Below are 16,354 nucleotides of genomic sequence, written 5' to 3' on the forward strand. Positions count from 1 at the left end.
GGGATCTGGGAGTCTTAGTAGACCACAAACTGAACATGAGTCTACAGTGTGATATGGCAGCCAAGAAAGCCAATGCAATTCTGGGATGCATCAATAGGAATATAGTGTCTCGATTGAGGGAAGTAATTAGATAGATAGTTTAATACGGCGAAAGGCCAGCAAAGACAAAACAAAACAACAGCACACATCCACAACAGCAAATTACAACAATTATTACAGCTAACCATTTACATGAATGTTTGGCTTTCAGCTCATCCCTGATTAAGTAGGCCCTTGCGTTTTTTATACGCCAATGCACAGAATTTTGCTACCTGCTGGGAGATGGTTGTATCCTTGTCTTCCAACAGCATTTTCCTAATCTCTTGGTCAGAATCCTTTGCAATTATCAAGCTGTGCTGCACAAGCAGAGGTAAAATAAAGAACTCTCTTTCTGCCTTATGCAGCATGCAGTGTAACAAGATATGTATCATAGAATCAACGTCCCCAGAATTACAAACACATTTCCTCAAATGCCAAGGGGTTTTCCCAAATCTGCCTATAAGCATAGATGATGGAAATGCGTCAAACCGTGCTCTAGAAAAGGCCCATCGGTATTTGGCTATGGTAATATGTTGAATATAGGGGGCCATTACTGTACCACTACCAGATTTCAATGGTCTATATAGAGCAGGAAATGAGGCATTATCATTTTGATGTCATCCAATCGCTGATATACCATCTTAAGAGCTGCGACAAGTCCCATTCGGCTATCAGAAATATCTATCGTTTGGACCAACTCTTATCTTCGTCGGCCAATTGGCCATGCTGGTAATGATGGGAATTGTAGTTCCTGAACATCTGAGAGCCGCAGGTTCCTTACCCTGGTTCAGTCTAATCCGTTTAAGTTTCAGGATATCCTCTCCCACCTTCAGATTGATACATGCGATGTTGACAGAAATGCTGGTAATAGGTAGGGACCTTAATCCAATATTTGATGGCTCTCTGTGACCATGGTTCTTTAATTTCTTTGCTATTCTGCTTCAAGGGTTCCTTCAATACAATGTTAATGCATATTTTGCGTTGAATAGAGATCTAAGGAATGTTGTAACTTTTTCCAGGAGGTGTGCCGGAAGATTACGTTACCCAGTTGGCCCATGTTAACACCAGAATGCCGGATTTGCTGTAAAACAATTTTAACAGCTGGAATGTATCCTCCTGGTATCGGTGTAGAATCTCCAGTATCGCCATTGAGCAGATTGGACAAGGATTGGATGGCGAGCTGTAGGTTTCGCTATTCATACCGCACCTGCTATCTGCTGAAGTAGTATTTGACCCGATCAATTGATGCCCTTCGATTGGTCCAACTTCTTTGAACCTGGCATGCACTATTCTTTAGAATAATTCATTATTACGTTCCCGGCAAATATTCTTTTTTGGTTGACGATGAAAGCCTCAACCTCTACTTTGGTTAGTGAGGGCTTTAACGGTGAAGTAATTGTACCACTCTTACCTGGTATCACATGTTCTCACCCAGGTTCAAATTCTTTGGCCAATCGTAATTCAAGAAGGATATTGACAAGCTGGGAACATGTCCAGAGGTAGGCGACCAAAAATGGTAAAGGTCTGGAATCCATGCTCCATGAAGAGAGATCTGTGGGACCTTAAGCGAATTGGAGAAGGAAAAGCTAAGGGGGAACATGATACGCCATACTTAAATATTTGAAGGGATGTCATGTCGAAGAGAGTGTTTGTTTCTGTGCTGCCCCAGACTAACATACCGAGTAATGGATTCAAGGCAGTGCAGATTCCACCTTAAAAATTAGAAGAACTTCCCGACCGCCAGGGTTCAACAGTTGAATTCACTGCCTTGGAGAGTGGTAGCCCCTTCGGTGGTTTCTTTCAAACAGAGGATGGATGATCATATGATAGGAGTGGCGCTGATTGTGTTCCTTCATGGCAGGTTGGACTTGATGGTCTCCTTTAGCACTTCTTCCAAATCCTGGCGATTCTATTCTATGGAAACACACAGAGGTAAATTTGTGATGAACATATTGACTGCTGGGCGGAAAGACAGATGTCATACACTAAGGACATATAGGTGGCGGGGTTCAACCCCCCCCCCCCCCATTGCAGTCCGAAGTCTTCAACTGCTGTGGGTTTTGTATTTTAAAGTGTTTCTCTTTGGTTTTTAGTCTTCGTGCAGGCGCATTTTATTAACGGCACCAAATTTCAGGCTATCGCCAGGTGACACCCTGATGATACCCAGCTTGGCGAAGTTTGGTTCAGGGGTCCAAGGTTATGGACCCTCACTCATTGTTTCCAATGGGAATTTCGATAGTAGATGGTGTATACTCTTGGTAGCATCCACCACCAGACCACAGCCACATTGCCCTGAAAACCCACCAGAACCAGTGCATTCAAGAGGTCCTTTTGCAAAAGGTTATACAGTATAAAATAGTTTGCGAAGCCCTGTTTGAATAAACAATTAGGAACATGGTTTTATACCGTTGTGTAGCTCACTGTTGCAGCTCTATTATGTAATGTTTTACACCATGTAATGTTTCGCGTTAATACCATCCCAAGCGCTTCAGTTCTGTCTTAAGATGCTTTCTCGGTTGTTCTAGACTTCTACAACTTAATGTATTGTATAGATATCCACCAGATATAATGTATAAGTTGACCAAGATATAAGTCAAGGCACCTAGAATTTTTACTTCAAGAAACTGGGAAACTCTATCGTGATAAGTTGAGGGTGGGAAAATGCAGCAGCTACTGGTAAATTTCAAAATAAAAAATAGATACCAATAAAAGTACATTAATTGAGGGCAACAGTAGGTTAAATTGTTTTTGAATATTTATTTCAAAGAAAAACAGTAAACTAGTTTTATATGGAAAAAGAGGGTCAACAAAAAAACAACAATAATATGGTCTCAACAATGCAATTTAAAGTTCAAAACCTAGCTCAACTTCAGCAACCAAGCTAAAGGAAAACAAATTAAAATAAGAGTTAAAAATCCTTCAAAACCTGGATTTTGGTCAGGGAGGAATGTTTTGAGCTAGTACCAAATATTTCGAGTTACTCCTTGATTCCTTGATAATAGCCGCTTAGGAAGTGGTCCAAAGTTATGGACTGCCTGGCAGTCCCATCTACCACAGCTCTCCATTGGAAACCTCATATGGGGCACCTTGGGGTCCATAACTTTGGACCTCCGAACCAAACTCACTTCAAACTGGGTGGTATCATCAGGAGAGGCTCTTTGAAAACCTTGAAATTGTTGTGGTGCCACTCAGCTCCGGAAAACTGTGCCCTGGCAGCTGACAAAGTAAAACCCAAAATATTGCAAAAAATACATATCACCCCCAGGCAGTTTCCAGGCTTTTTCAGCACAAAAATGCGCTGGTGACCGAATTAATATGCAAGTATAAATGAATTCCAATTTGTTGATTGTACTCGACTCACTCCATGTAATCCAATCTTGACTCCCACAAAAGGTGGACTATAAAACAAAGTCAAATGCTAAAGCAAAATAAGAAGCATATAATGACAACAGAAAAAGCAAAGCCTCATTTACAAACCTCTCCATGACTTTTCATTGGCTAGAATATGGAAAGCAGCCAAGGTCTGTTTCCAACTGTTTGTATTAGATGGAGTTGCTATTGCCGCTTTCGTAACGCCACGCTGAGGGTGGCGATTTCCTACTCGACCATTCGCGACAACAGTCCCAGTAGGGCAGGAAGATGAGTAGCTATGCCATCGCCGAGGTATTTTCCAGACCTTTCGGCGCTGCCGCCGCTTCATTAGACACGCCTGCCCCGCGCAGCCCTGGAGTCGCAGGGCGGGGACGGTCCTCTGTGACCTGGGCAGGACGCGCTTGGAAGGTCGCAGAGAAGCGCTTGATCGGTGGAGTGCTTTCAGCTGCCGCTCGCGAGAGGAAGGGAAGTTGAAGACGCCGAGAAAACCTCGCCGGGAGCTGGTGTGCTTGAACAGCGGCTTTGCTCCACTGGAGGGGAGAGGGCAGGTCTTCGCGTATGCAGCCGTTCCCAATGCTAACAGCTCCCTAGGGACGGCGAAGCGGTTCGTAGTCTGCAGGAAAGGGCCTATCTGTGCATTTTGCTTTCTTTATTTTTATCTAAAAGGTTTAGAGACTCCGTTTTTGAAAAAAATTGGGAATCTGAACTCAGTTAATGGACCGCGGTTTGGGTGGCCCTCCGTTGTAGAACCTTAATAATCTGGCAATCTTATCAATCCAATATGTGGGTAACGAGGCAATCAACTGAACACAGCATAGAAGCCCAGCTGTGTAATAATGGAAAAACAAATGTAAATACACTAACAGTATAGAGCCCTATTGAAAGTGGAGATGACTGAAGAGGTGCCATCTCCCTCCGCTTCTTAGTATCATCTGCTTGTAAAATATAAATATTTTGTGTCAGCTGGGTTTCCTTGCGGTGGATCTTTAATTTATTTGTTTTTTGTTATTTTTACAGAATGCTTTGAAGTCCTCATTATGTGGTCAGCATTGAGTCCAGATTTCCAGCTACTTATTCTTTGTGGTTGTATTTTATTTGCTCTTGTCGTATATTTGTATACCTTTGACGATTTTGGCGTAAGTAATAACCTCTTGTTAATGCACTCCTGCTGGAGGGCTTATTTTGTCGCTATTAAGCTGTAGGCCCTATGGTACAACTTTTGTTTTCTCCACCTCTGATTCCAGATATAGCACAAACAAAACAACAAACAAACAGGCCCACCAATAAAACCTCAAATGGTTATATGGTAATAGCCAGTCCAATTCTGTTTGGGTTAAAGTGACCCACCGTGGATAGATGAGAGTGGTGGAACTGGCAGAAGGTTATAAATAGAGATATGCCAGGGAATGATGAGAATGGGGCTCACGTAGGGCTACAGAAGCGCGTTAAAGGAACTCTACATCTAGAGCTACGTTTGAACACTCGTTAGAGGTAGCACCAAAAGAAAAGGCCTTTGGCCCTGTTCCTGTTCCTTAGTTCCTTCGCTATTTACGAAAACAGGATGTGGCGCAAATGGATTCACTTCAAGTCTTATGCAGCAGGGCACTTTCTTATGTTCTTGGGAAAGAAGAGCAGAGAAATAAAGTGAAGGATGATCATAAAACACCCTTTGAAAGTAAAGATGAGATATATTTGTGGAGGCGAGAAATCAAAGAGGGGATTAAACTCCAGGCCTAAAAAAAATGCCACTCCATTACATTCTATTTTTTCCATCAAAATCTTTGAATCCTCGCAGATGGAAACAAAGGCAAACTTGTAACCTTGGCTGCATTAATAAGCGTAGTGCTGGCAATCTGTTTAAAAGCCTATATCTGTGTGAACTCGAAATGAATTCACAGTATTCCAAAACATGCTCCTAAAGATGTAAGAAATTTATCACCCCCTAAAATGTGCTGACCACCCAATCACCCAGTATCTGCTATAGTCAAGAGGGAATTTGACCCTGGTTTCCCCTGCTCAAACTACATAGCATTGGTCAACTTTCACATGAGGCAGCCGCCCAATCTTGGGTGGGAGAGAATAGTTTCACGGTGGCCAGGACAGCATACATGACCTCCAAAGAGGTAGAATTCAGGCCCCTTTGTCTCCCTTGAGCAAAGATTTCTACCCTCCTCTTTCTCTGTTTCCTTTGTCCATTGTTGTGGATAGGAACTCATGCAAAGATGTTACTATTAACTGGGTTTTGAGGGACGGTGAATGTGTCCCTTCAATTATTTGGGCACCTTGTTAATCCCCAAATTCTAGAAAAAAAATCTTACTCTTTAACCTGATTCAATGTCCTGGCTCTGCAGGGTGGAGCATAGATACTATCAGTTTAACTGAGCTGGCAGGTGTGCGCCACCGGAAAGATTAAGGTGCTGAGTGGGGAGAAGAAGGAGGAGGAGGTGAGTCCCACCAAGGCTCTTTAGGGAATCGCTGTGGAAAGCAGGAGATGCAGGATTGGAGATGTGGAGGACATGGAGGAAAGAGGTGGGATCCTGGCTGGAGTCAAGGGTGGGACCTTTGCGCTGGGAGGGTGGAGCCCCTCCCGTCCCCCCTGCCGATCATCACCCTGGGATTTGCAGGCGCGGGAAGGGAGGGCTGCCGGAGAAGGCGGGATGGCGCAAGCGAGAGCGCCCCCTGACCGGAGGCCAGGAGCGCACCTGCGTGGTGGCGCACGACGCCAGGCGGGCGGGGAGCCAGGCACGCGCGAGCGCCTCCCTCCCCGCCGGGGTCCCCACCCCCGGCGGCTGTGCGCGCAGGACGGACGCCAGCTTCCACGGGCTTCCCAGCCAGACCTTCGGCGCCTCCAAGTCCCGCCTGCACCCTTTGGGACTCCCGGCTCCTTTCAGAAGCTGAGGGGGTGAGTGGTGGCAGCCCCCCGGATGTCCGCACCTCCGGTGGTGAAAGTCGCGGCGCAGATCATGGCAGAGGACCCAAGCTGCCTTTCCCTCCTCCTCCCTACAAAACCGTGGAGGAAAATGGGCCTCCTGCAGGAAACCCATATACAACGCAGGGACGAAAAAAGCAAGTCGGGCCTCCCCGCCCGGGAAGCCCCCCCCAGAGAGAGGAGTGGCGGCCGTCCTCGTGGGCAAAGACTCACTGAACAAGCAGGGACTCTCCTGCCTCTCAGGTTTCTCCTGAAAGCCATTTAAAGGAAATGGATGATGATGATGATGATGATGATGATGATGATGATACTCGTCGTTAGCAGGGATCTGGCTCTCCCCCCCCCCATCCCATTATTTTCCCTCGGGGCCTGCCTCTTCAAAACAATGAGCCTAGACTGCCGCCGTTGGCAACCGATGGCAACGACCGTTATAACGACAATTATGCCCGTTATAACGCGGGCAGGCTCAGGGTGGAGTGGTTGGGGGAAGGCGGGAAAGGGGTCGGCTCTCCCGAGCTCTGTGGGGCTGACTCTGCTGAGCTGCTGCAGCCAATCAGGAGGTGGGGGGGCCCCAGCCAGGCCACGTGTGGGGCGGGAGTTGGGGGTGAAGAGCAGCGTGCTTGGGGGGGCGGGGTGTCGTCCAGACCCCAAGCAGCAGCCCCGTTCTGCGGCGCCGCCTCGGCGCCACCTTGAAAAGGGCGGAGGTTGAGGGTGACTCCCGGCTGGGGCGTGGGGCTTGGCTCCACCTAAAGCCAATGGCGGCGGTGACCTCCCGGCGGCCTCCGCTCCAATGGCTGCGCTCGCCCAACACAGCGCCGATTGCCGGCGCCTTCCTGCCTCCTCCCGCTTGATTGGCTGAAAATCTCTAGAGGGAAGCGGCCGAGGGGAGGGGCCCTTTCGCAGCTGCTCCATTTTTTTTAAAAAAAAAAACAACCGTATTTATGCAGTTTTAAACGTTTATATTTATTGTATTGATCTGATTGTTTTATTGTCAGCTGTCTTGAGCCGCAGAGACATGAATGGGTATAAATGTAATAGATACATAAATGAATAAACGTCCACCCAGGAACCCTTCTGTACCGATTGTCTTGTTTGCTGCTCACTCCAGCCGGTCTCCTTCCAGGACAAAATCACCCGCGTTATATATAATTTCAAACCCACAGCCATTTGCAGCGCCACTTTTGCTTCTTTGCTTTGCATGAAGTTTGTCACCAGCACCGCCGCTTTGCACGCTACATCAATAATTGCATGGTTAACTATAAATCACAACATGACCGAATGGCACATGCTTTCCAAAAGTTGCTGCTCATGATCCTGCACCAGCATTTATGGCAGGGTGAGCGGTTCGTGGGAGAACATTTCACTGCAAGAGTAAAACTCCGTGACTTGAATGTTAAATGAGAAACATGGTGATCTGTGAACAGGAACAGCACTAATGGCTGCAAATGGAAACTTGGCGACATTTCAGTATTCAACTCGTGTTTTATAAACTGCGGACCATTTCTCCCTCCTTCACAGAGCACTGCAAGGGGGAACACAGTTTGGTAGCAGAGAAGAGGCAGGCCCGTAAACATGCAGCCCTTCCACTTGTCCCCTGGTTGGGTTTGTCAGTATACTTCATTCCCAATTCTTTCTGCCCTACCTTCGAACTGTATTTACTACATGCTCAAGTTTGCAGGGAAAAATGGCAATGAGTTTAAAGATAAATTGATGATGCTGTACAGTTCTAGTTACAAAATATTAGTCACCAGGAAACGCAGGATGAAATGGGAAAGGGAAGTGAAAGCCATGGCCATGAAAGGACCGAACTCAGGGAAATGCTGCCCTGAACACCAACGGACAAGGGTAAGTGAACTGATAGAAAGAAGTGTTTACCACTTTCAGTGCTGAATTCTTGGAGGAACGGAGCAGATGATAGAGACTAGAGAGAGATATGGGAGGAAGGATATAAGCCTTCAGCCAGAACATAGCTCTTCCCCACCTTCACCTCCCTCGTCCAGACATGTTCTGAGAATTCTGCATCCAGCATGCCCAGCATAAACAAAATTATCAGGTAACCAAATCTTTAAAACAGCTAGGAGTCCAGCACGTGAACTCCCAAATGCACTGGGTGCATCTGGCACTCATTCACATAAGCAGACTACAGCCCTCGGAGTACATTTGTTTGAGAACAGCATGTTCTTCTGACAATTATATTGGTTTAATTAAAAGCCAAAGAGGTACTTGAATGTCGTTCGCAGGGCCTCCTCTCCTCACACCATGAATACAGGCATAACCCAAACTGACTACATTTCTTCTGAATGCTGAAGCCAGCTAGAAGTGGAGCACTTCAAATTCACTTTCAATGTACTTTGAAGTTGACTTTACTTATTAGCAAAATCCACTTCCCAAACAAGGAAAAGGATTGAATGCATTATTCTGCATGTGCGGAAGGGGCTCTAAGTCGTAGAGTATAAAGCATGAGCTTGAAGTTTCTGGCAGTAAGGGAGCATGGGAAGGGGAGAAAGTGGACCAGACAATTCTAGCCATAGCCCTCTTATGGAAATGCTTTATCATGACGCTCACCCCCTCACCAATCACAGGCTGGCCTCATGGAATCTCCAGGGAATAAGTAACAGCCCCTTCCTAACAAAGATCTCCAGCCGCAAAGCATGATTAAATTAAGCTTTTTGGGAACTTATGCTTGAGATCAGCAATGGGTGGTGTAGCAAAGTAGAGGAGAGAGAAAGGGAGAGTATGGGTGTTGTATACCTGCAAGGCAAAGAACTAGCTAAAGCTAGAAAACTCCTTAAAGATAGAGGTTTCTTTATTTGGCATTACCCTAGATATGATCTTCTGTAGATATAATATGTAAATACACTTCCACGGTTTTCCTAACCCACACCTCCTAGGTATGTGAAGTGCACAATTCTCCCTCATGGAGTACTTCATGGGTTAAAATTATCCCCCACTAGGCCTCGAGTTGCGGTGCAAACTATCATGTGACAAACATCCCCAGGCAATCCAATTTGCAAACAATTGTGAAACGGGATTGAAAGTGCAATATTCTGCATGTGCGAAGGTGCCTGCAGCTACAGTGATGCCTCCATCCCTCTTCCGACAAAAAAATAACAACCCACTACTGCTCTGCCACTATCCCTTCAACCAATAATGATGCCATTAATCTCACCTGTGAAGGAAAACTGTGATCAAACTTATTTGATCATCATCCAGGTTGGAGAGCAGTGATGCAGCTGTCTTGTTCTTGTGGTTGTCTGCAGATATGCTGTCCTTTGTAACTTCAGAATTAGTTCTTCCATTCCTTTGGATCTGCATGCCCCTGAACAAAAAGACAGCTTCCAGATGCCGCGGCAGGTCCGGCTCTCGTGTTTCACTGAACCTTGTGTGGAAGCTCTAGGTTTTTTGGCCATGTTCCGGTTTGGTGCCACTTCCTACTGACATCTGGCTGTTTGAGCTGTCGGGTGGAAAGTGAAGATACTTTTTTTTTACCTGTTCCCAGTCACACACACAGGGAAATTCGCCATGCAGATGGATAATCATGAGCACAAACAAAGCTCCCCAGCATAATATTTGGACTCATGACAATTTGGGAACTCCCACTGAAAACCCATCCACCTCATAAGTTTCTGAAACACTTTCCAGCTCATCAGCTGTCACGCATACAAAAATAGAAAATGTGAAGCCTTTTCACCAAAGTGCTTTTAGTGCTATATTAATTCGCCACATAATTTTGTAAAAGACAGATAGTTTGAAACACTGCCTTTCTCCCCAATCAGATTCAAAGGCAAAGCCGGGAGCGCATGGTTCTTGCCACCACTTTCTCTCCTCACAAAGTCAGAAGAATACTTTGTAGTATTTCGGTAGAAGTGCTACCTGTGAGAACTAGCCAGATCCGTAGCTAGCTGGTAGCAAGTCCTTCATACAAGTAAAGCAAAGACCTACACTCCACTGTGTCACCACACCCACAGTGAAAATCTCCTGCCTCACTGATAATGAGGGTGGCTATAATAGTGCTGTATTTCTTTTGTAATATAGGCAATGCATACTATACATATATTCATACATACGTATGTCTTCGACTAAGGCTATTATTACATAATTTCTTTGAAAGTCTTCCGGCCAATACATAGGCAAGTATATATTTACTTTTGATCTCTCCAGATGTTTGTATTACCTAGAGCATATATATCACAATCCCTGCAATACCGAAGAGAAAAGCATAATCTGATGTGATGCTCTTTAAAAGAAGTATAGAAGAAGAAGAGGAGGAGTTTGATTTATATCCCCCCTGCAGGAGACCTGGCTTATACAATTCCTGCCCTCGCAACAAACAACACCCTGCAGGTAGCCTAGAGCCTCGATGATTAGTTTGGGCCCCGCGGCTCTCTGATTGCAGTAGCTCAGTTTCTACCAGCATGGCTGGTCATGCTGGTAGGGGCTGATGGGAATAGTTCCTTGCAACACTGAGAGCTACAGGTTCCTCTTACCCCCCGGACTAGCCTAAGGCCAAAACGGACCGAAAATTATACAAGATACACGACGCTTTTGGTATTCAAATGGCTATCCCTTATATTTCTAATCATGCAAGCAAAAATGCGCGCAACAATAATTTCATTATTTGTATTTGTATTCCAAATAGACTTCCTTAATGCTCGTAAAACAGTTCACTTAGTGCACAATCTCAAACCAGTCCAACGCATTAGTCTTCGCATATTTGTATCCAACCCCACATAGTCATAGGATATTATTCCGATACAAAAGTTCTTTGTTCTTCAAGCTGCAGTGTTGTTATTCTGGATATGGCTGAAATCTTACGCGCGGATCTCCTTCTGGAGTCCATTTAAAGGAGCCTTGCTGGGTAATGCGATAGAAAGATTCAGCAAGCAAAAAAAATCTGCAAGCAGAAGACATAACTAAAGCTTTTCGATGCCTCTTCTTCAGTGCCCTGGGCTCGAATAAGCAATACAATAGAGCTAGTATATATCTCATAAATCTATATGTGTCTATATTTTGAACAGATTTAATAAATACGTTAATATTTCACCAAACGGTGATATGTAAATATATAAAATTTTATTCTTATAATAAATAAATAATTAAATACTAATAAATAATTACGTAACTTTCATTTGCCATTATCCTTGGTTTCTATTCCAAATCTTGTTACTCTCTTAATGGATGTCATTCAAGTATTACGTGGTTCTCAAGTATATCTGTATTTCCTATATTTCTGGCCGTAGCTGCTTTCTTTTTTCATCTTAGTGTTTTTAAAGAGAGACCACATCCAGCTAGCATTTCATCAAAGTCCATTATAGGTAACAAGAAAAATTCCAATTTCTATTTAAGCCTTGTTTGATATGATTTTAGAATATACATCCATTTTGTTTCTGTTGAGGAGCACTCTTTGTATCTATATATTACCTCGATCGCTGATGATGGCGCAAAACTACAAATTGGAAATCCTGGGTTGCATGTTTCTTTCAAAAGCAAAATGCTCCACTAGTGGCTCATCTTCCTTTTGTTCTTATATTACCGTTGTTCTCGCATCTAACTCTCAAAGACACACAAGTTGTCATTCTGACCAAGTCACAAGTAAGCAAATAATCATATAGACGATTCTTTGTTCCATTACGTTAGAGAAATCGACTTATTTGCCATGTTCTGGTTTGTGCGCGAGATCCTTAATTTCTTTCAGTTTAACAAAAAAAATGATTTAGACACATGATACAGTGTCTCACAGCGATGGTGTGTCCTTAACCTAGGTCTGGTGTCGGCTCATATTTTAATACTGTCTCCACTAAGGTTGTTGTCTTAAGCTAGCGTTGCATGTCTAAACCCAATTGGTGCAATGAGCATCCTGAATTTCTCGCCAGTATGTGCCAAGGCTAATAATGCTTTTCCACTATGCTTTTATACTGGTGGCTTTAAAGTTATAATTCTAACCATGTCAATCTAGACTGTGTATTTCATTTTATATTGGAGCAATTGTAGGCGTAAACTCTTTGATCCCATTATAGGCTCTACTTAGAACAGATTTTGATAACCCTCAAGAAAGTATTACTTTGGTATTATTCTTTTGTTTCTTCCCCGAATTTCATCATTGGATTCCGCTTTTTTGCCCCAACCAATTGGCTGTATGGTGTTATTTAAGGCATGGATGGCAAGAGGAGTATTATTTCAATACCTTTGCTTCTTCTTCAATGGACTTTATGAACGTGGAGCAAAGGTGATTTTTGACTGTTGTCATCTATGCCATCCAGGTGTCCAAAACCAATAGTCCCAGAATTTTTGTTCTCCTGTAAACTTATTTGAAGGATGGTGTCATCGAGCTAGCGTAATAATTCACCACATCGACAATTAGGTTGCATGATAAATAAAGCAGTCATCTATATCTCCAGTAATATAATTTTATTAGATATATTCTTACCAGTACGGCTAATTGGCCATGCTGACAGAGGCTGATGGGAACAAGTCTCGAACAATCTGGAGAGAGCCGCGGTTCTCACCCCCGGATTATTACATGATTCTGTGGCTAATATATTGGTTCTCAAAAAAAAGTTTGACATGAACAAATTTTCATACACTTGACCCAGGACCCTGCTCAGGTCAACACAATTGTCTTTGAATTGAAATACATGTACCTCAAATATTATTTCAAATAAGGAGATCAAAAAATGTGGTGGAGGTGTTTGGATTCTCTCTAGGTGTCTAATTTGTTTAGAAGTATCAATCTAGCTTCTTCTTTCAGTACATTGATGGCCAATGATACTACATCTATGGTCACTAGAGTAGGTCCTTTGACATTTATCGTCTCCCAATTTGTTGTAATCAAGCGTGTTGTGTCTCATTATAGGAAGGCACATATTTTTTACACAAAAATTGAGATTCCTAGATAAGTGGCTGCAGGCTCTTGAGGCAGATGCCGCAACAATGGGTCTGCCCGCGGTGGAAAGCCTTGTTTATAGGATTTTGGTAATGTAGAATATTAAAAAATTTTGAAATTTATTGATGAGAAATTTGAAGTATTTTTACATCCAATTTCCATACCCAAGCCCTTTGCAATTGTGATTCTGCAATTATAGAGGCAATATGGATCGTAGTAAGGTTGAATTCTTGGTAATATTTCCTCAGATCCGATAATAACTTGGCTCTCAGATTCGATACAATAACTCTACATACAGCCAATTAGTTTAAAAAATGGAACTCAACCAGTGAAATAACATTTAGAAGAAACAAAAGAATAATGCAAAATACTTCCTCGAGGGTTATCCAAAAATCCGCTCGAGCATGGGGTCTCTAGGGTCCAAAGTGTCGCGAGAACCTGCGGCTCTCCAGATGTTCAGGAACTACAATTCCCATCAGCCTCTGTCAGCATGGCCAATTGGCCATGCTGGTAGGGGCTGATGGGAATTGTAGTTCCTGAACATCTGGAGAGCCGCAGGTTCCCTACCCCTGATCTAATCCATTTTTTTCTAAAATTCTATATTACTGCAGATATATAGATGACTTGCTATTTATCATGCAACCTAATTGTGATGTGAGTGAATTATTACACTGGCTCAATGACCTACATCCTTCAAATAAGTTTACAGGAGAACAAAATTCTCGGACTATTAGTTTTTTGGACACCTGGATAACTATAGATGACAGTCAAAAAATCACCTTTGCTCCGTTTCATAAGTCCATTGAAAGAAATAAGGTATTGAAATACTCCTCTTGCCATCCAATACACCTTAAAAATAACTTGCCATACAGCCAATTAGTTAGGGCAAAACGGAACTCAACCAGTGAAATAACATTCAGGGAAGAAACAAAAAGAATAATGCAAAAATACTCTTCGAGGGGTTATCCAAAATCTGTTCTAAGTAGAGCCTATAATAGGATCAAAGGAGTTCCACGCCTACAATTGCTCCAATATAAAAGTAAGAATACACAGTCTAGATTGACATGGGCATTAAATTATAACTTTAAAGCCACCAGTATAAAAAGCATAGTGGAAAAGCATTGGCACATACTGGCCGAAATTCCAGGATGCTCATTGCCTCCCTTAATTGGGTTTAGACATGCAACTAGCTTAAGACAACAACTAATAAGAGCAGATATTAAAAATAGACAGTACACCAGACCTAGAGTTAAAGGACACCATCGCTGTGGACACTGTATCATGTGTCCACAATCATTAAACACGAAAGAAATTAAGGATCCTCGCACAAACAGAACATGGCAAATAAATCATTTCTCAACATGTGGAACAAAAGAATGCGTCTATGATTATTTGCCCTTGTGACTTAGTGTACGTCGGAATGACAACATGTGTCTTGAGAGTTAGAATGCAAGAACACGCAAGTAATATAAGAACAAAAAAAGGAAGATGAGCCACTAGTGGAGCATTTTACTTTGAAGAAACATACAGCCCAGGATTTCCAATTTGTAGTTTTGTACCATCATCAACGATCCGAGAGCAATATGGATACAAAGAGAGTGCTCCTCCAACAAGAAACAAAATGGTCTTATATTCTAAAATCATATCAAACAGGCTTAAATAGAGAATTAGATTTTTCTTGTTACCTATAATGGACTTTGATGAAATGCTAGCTGGATGTGGTCTCTTTAAAACACTAAGATAGAAAAAGCAGCTGCAGCTGCAGCTAATCACATAGGAAATAGATATATAGAACCACATGCAATACTTGAATGACATCCATTAAGAGAGTAACAAGATTTAGAATGACAAGGATAATGGCAAATGTAAGTGCATGGTATTTATTAGTATTTAATTATTTATTATAGAATAGAATGAAATGAATGTACACACATATATTTTACATATCACCGTTTGGGTAAATATTTATTAACACGTATTTATTAAATCTGTTTAAAAATAGACACATATAGATTTATGAGAATGTATATATATTTATAGAATTTTAATCTATTGTATTGCTTATTGAAGACGGAGCACTGAAGAAGGCATCGAAAAGCTTTAGTTATGCTTCTGCTTGCTGAATTTTTTGCTTGCTGAATCTTTCTCCGCATTGCAACAAGGCTCCTTTAAATGGACTCCAGAAGGAGATCACGTAAGATTTCAGCCACGTATCCAGAATAACAACACACTCTTGAAGAACAAGAACTTTGTAAATGTCAGGATAATATCCTATGACTATGGTTTTGGATACAAATATATGAAGAGCAGGACTAATACGTTGGACTGGTTTGAGTGTGCACTAAACTGAGAGTGAACTGTTTGAGCACGCGTGAGAAAATCACTGCGCTCCTTCCAAGGAAGTCTATTTGGAATAGAAATACAAATAAGCATTGTTGCACTTGTATTTTATGTATGATTAGAAATATAAGAGGATAATACATTGAATGCCACTTTAGCAGCGTACGTGTGTCTTGTATAATTTTTTCGGTCCGTTTTTTGACACTCTCTTTGAGACGCACGTTTCCATTCATAAATTACTAGCCCAAGGTCACCCAGCTGGCACGTGTGGGAGTGTACAGGCTAATCTGAATTCTCCACAGCTCAGGTGGCAGAGCTGGGAATCAAACCCGGTTCCTCCAGATGAGATACACGTGCTCTTAACCTCCTATGCCACTGCTGCGCCTTTATTTATTTTTTTAAATAACCCTAGCAGGCTGCTCTTGAATCTTTAAATAAACATCATACCCATGGGAAGATTTGCAACAGGATTCACAACACTGCCAAAGCTATACCCTACATGGATGTAGATTGCTGAACATAAATGCCCAGCTCCTTCCCAGTGCAACCTTGTTCAGTCTATTCAATCCTGTGAGATCCACAGTTTCTCATGAACTTGGTCGTGCTGAAGGGCCCACCAGGCTTTTAATTCCCCTGGGAGCCCGTCACAAACTCTCAGCCAGGGCTGCTGTTGTCAGAACATTGAGATGGAGGATGATGTTCTAAGCTGCTTTGAGTCCAAACTGGAGAGAAGAGCAGGAAATAAATANATA

Source organism: Sphaerodactylus townsendi, linkage group LG03 (assembly GCF_021028975.2).
Source record: "Sphaerodactylus townsendi isolate TG3544 linkage group LG03, MPM_Stown_v2.3, whole genome shotgun sequence".
In the NCBI taxonomy this organism is placed as follows: domain Eukaryota; kingdom Metazoa; phylum Chordata; class Lepidosauria; order Squamata; family Sphaerodactylidae; genus Sphaerodactylus; species Sphaerodactylus townsendi.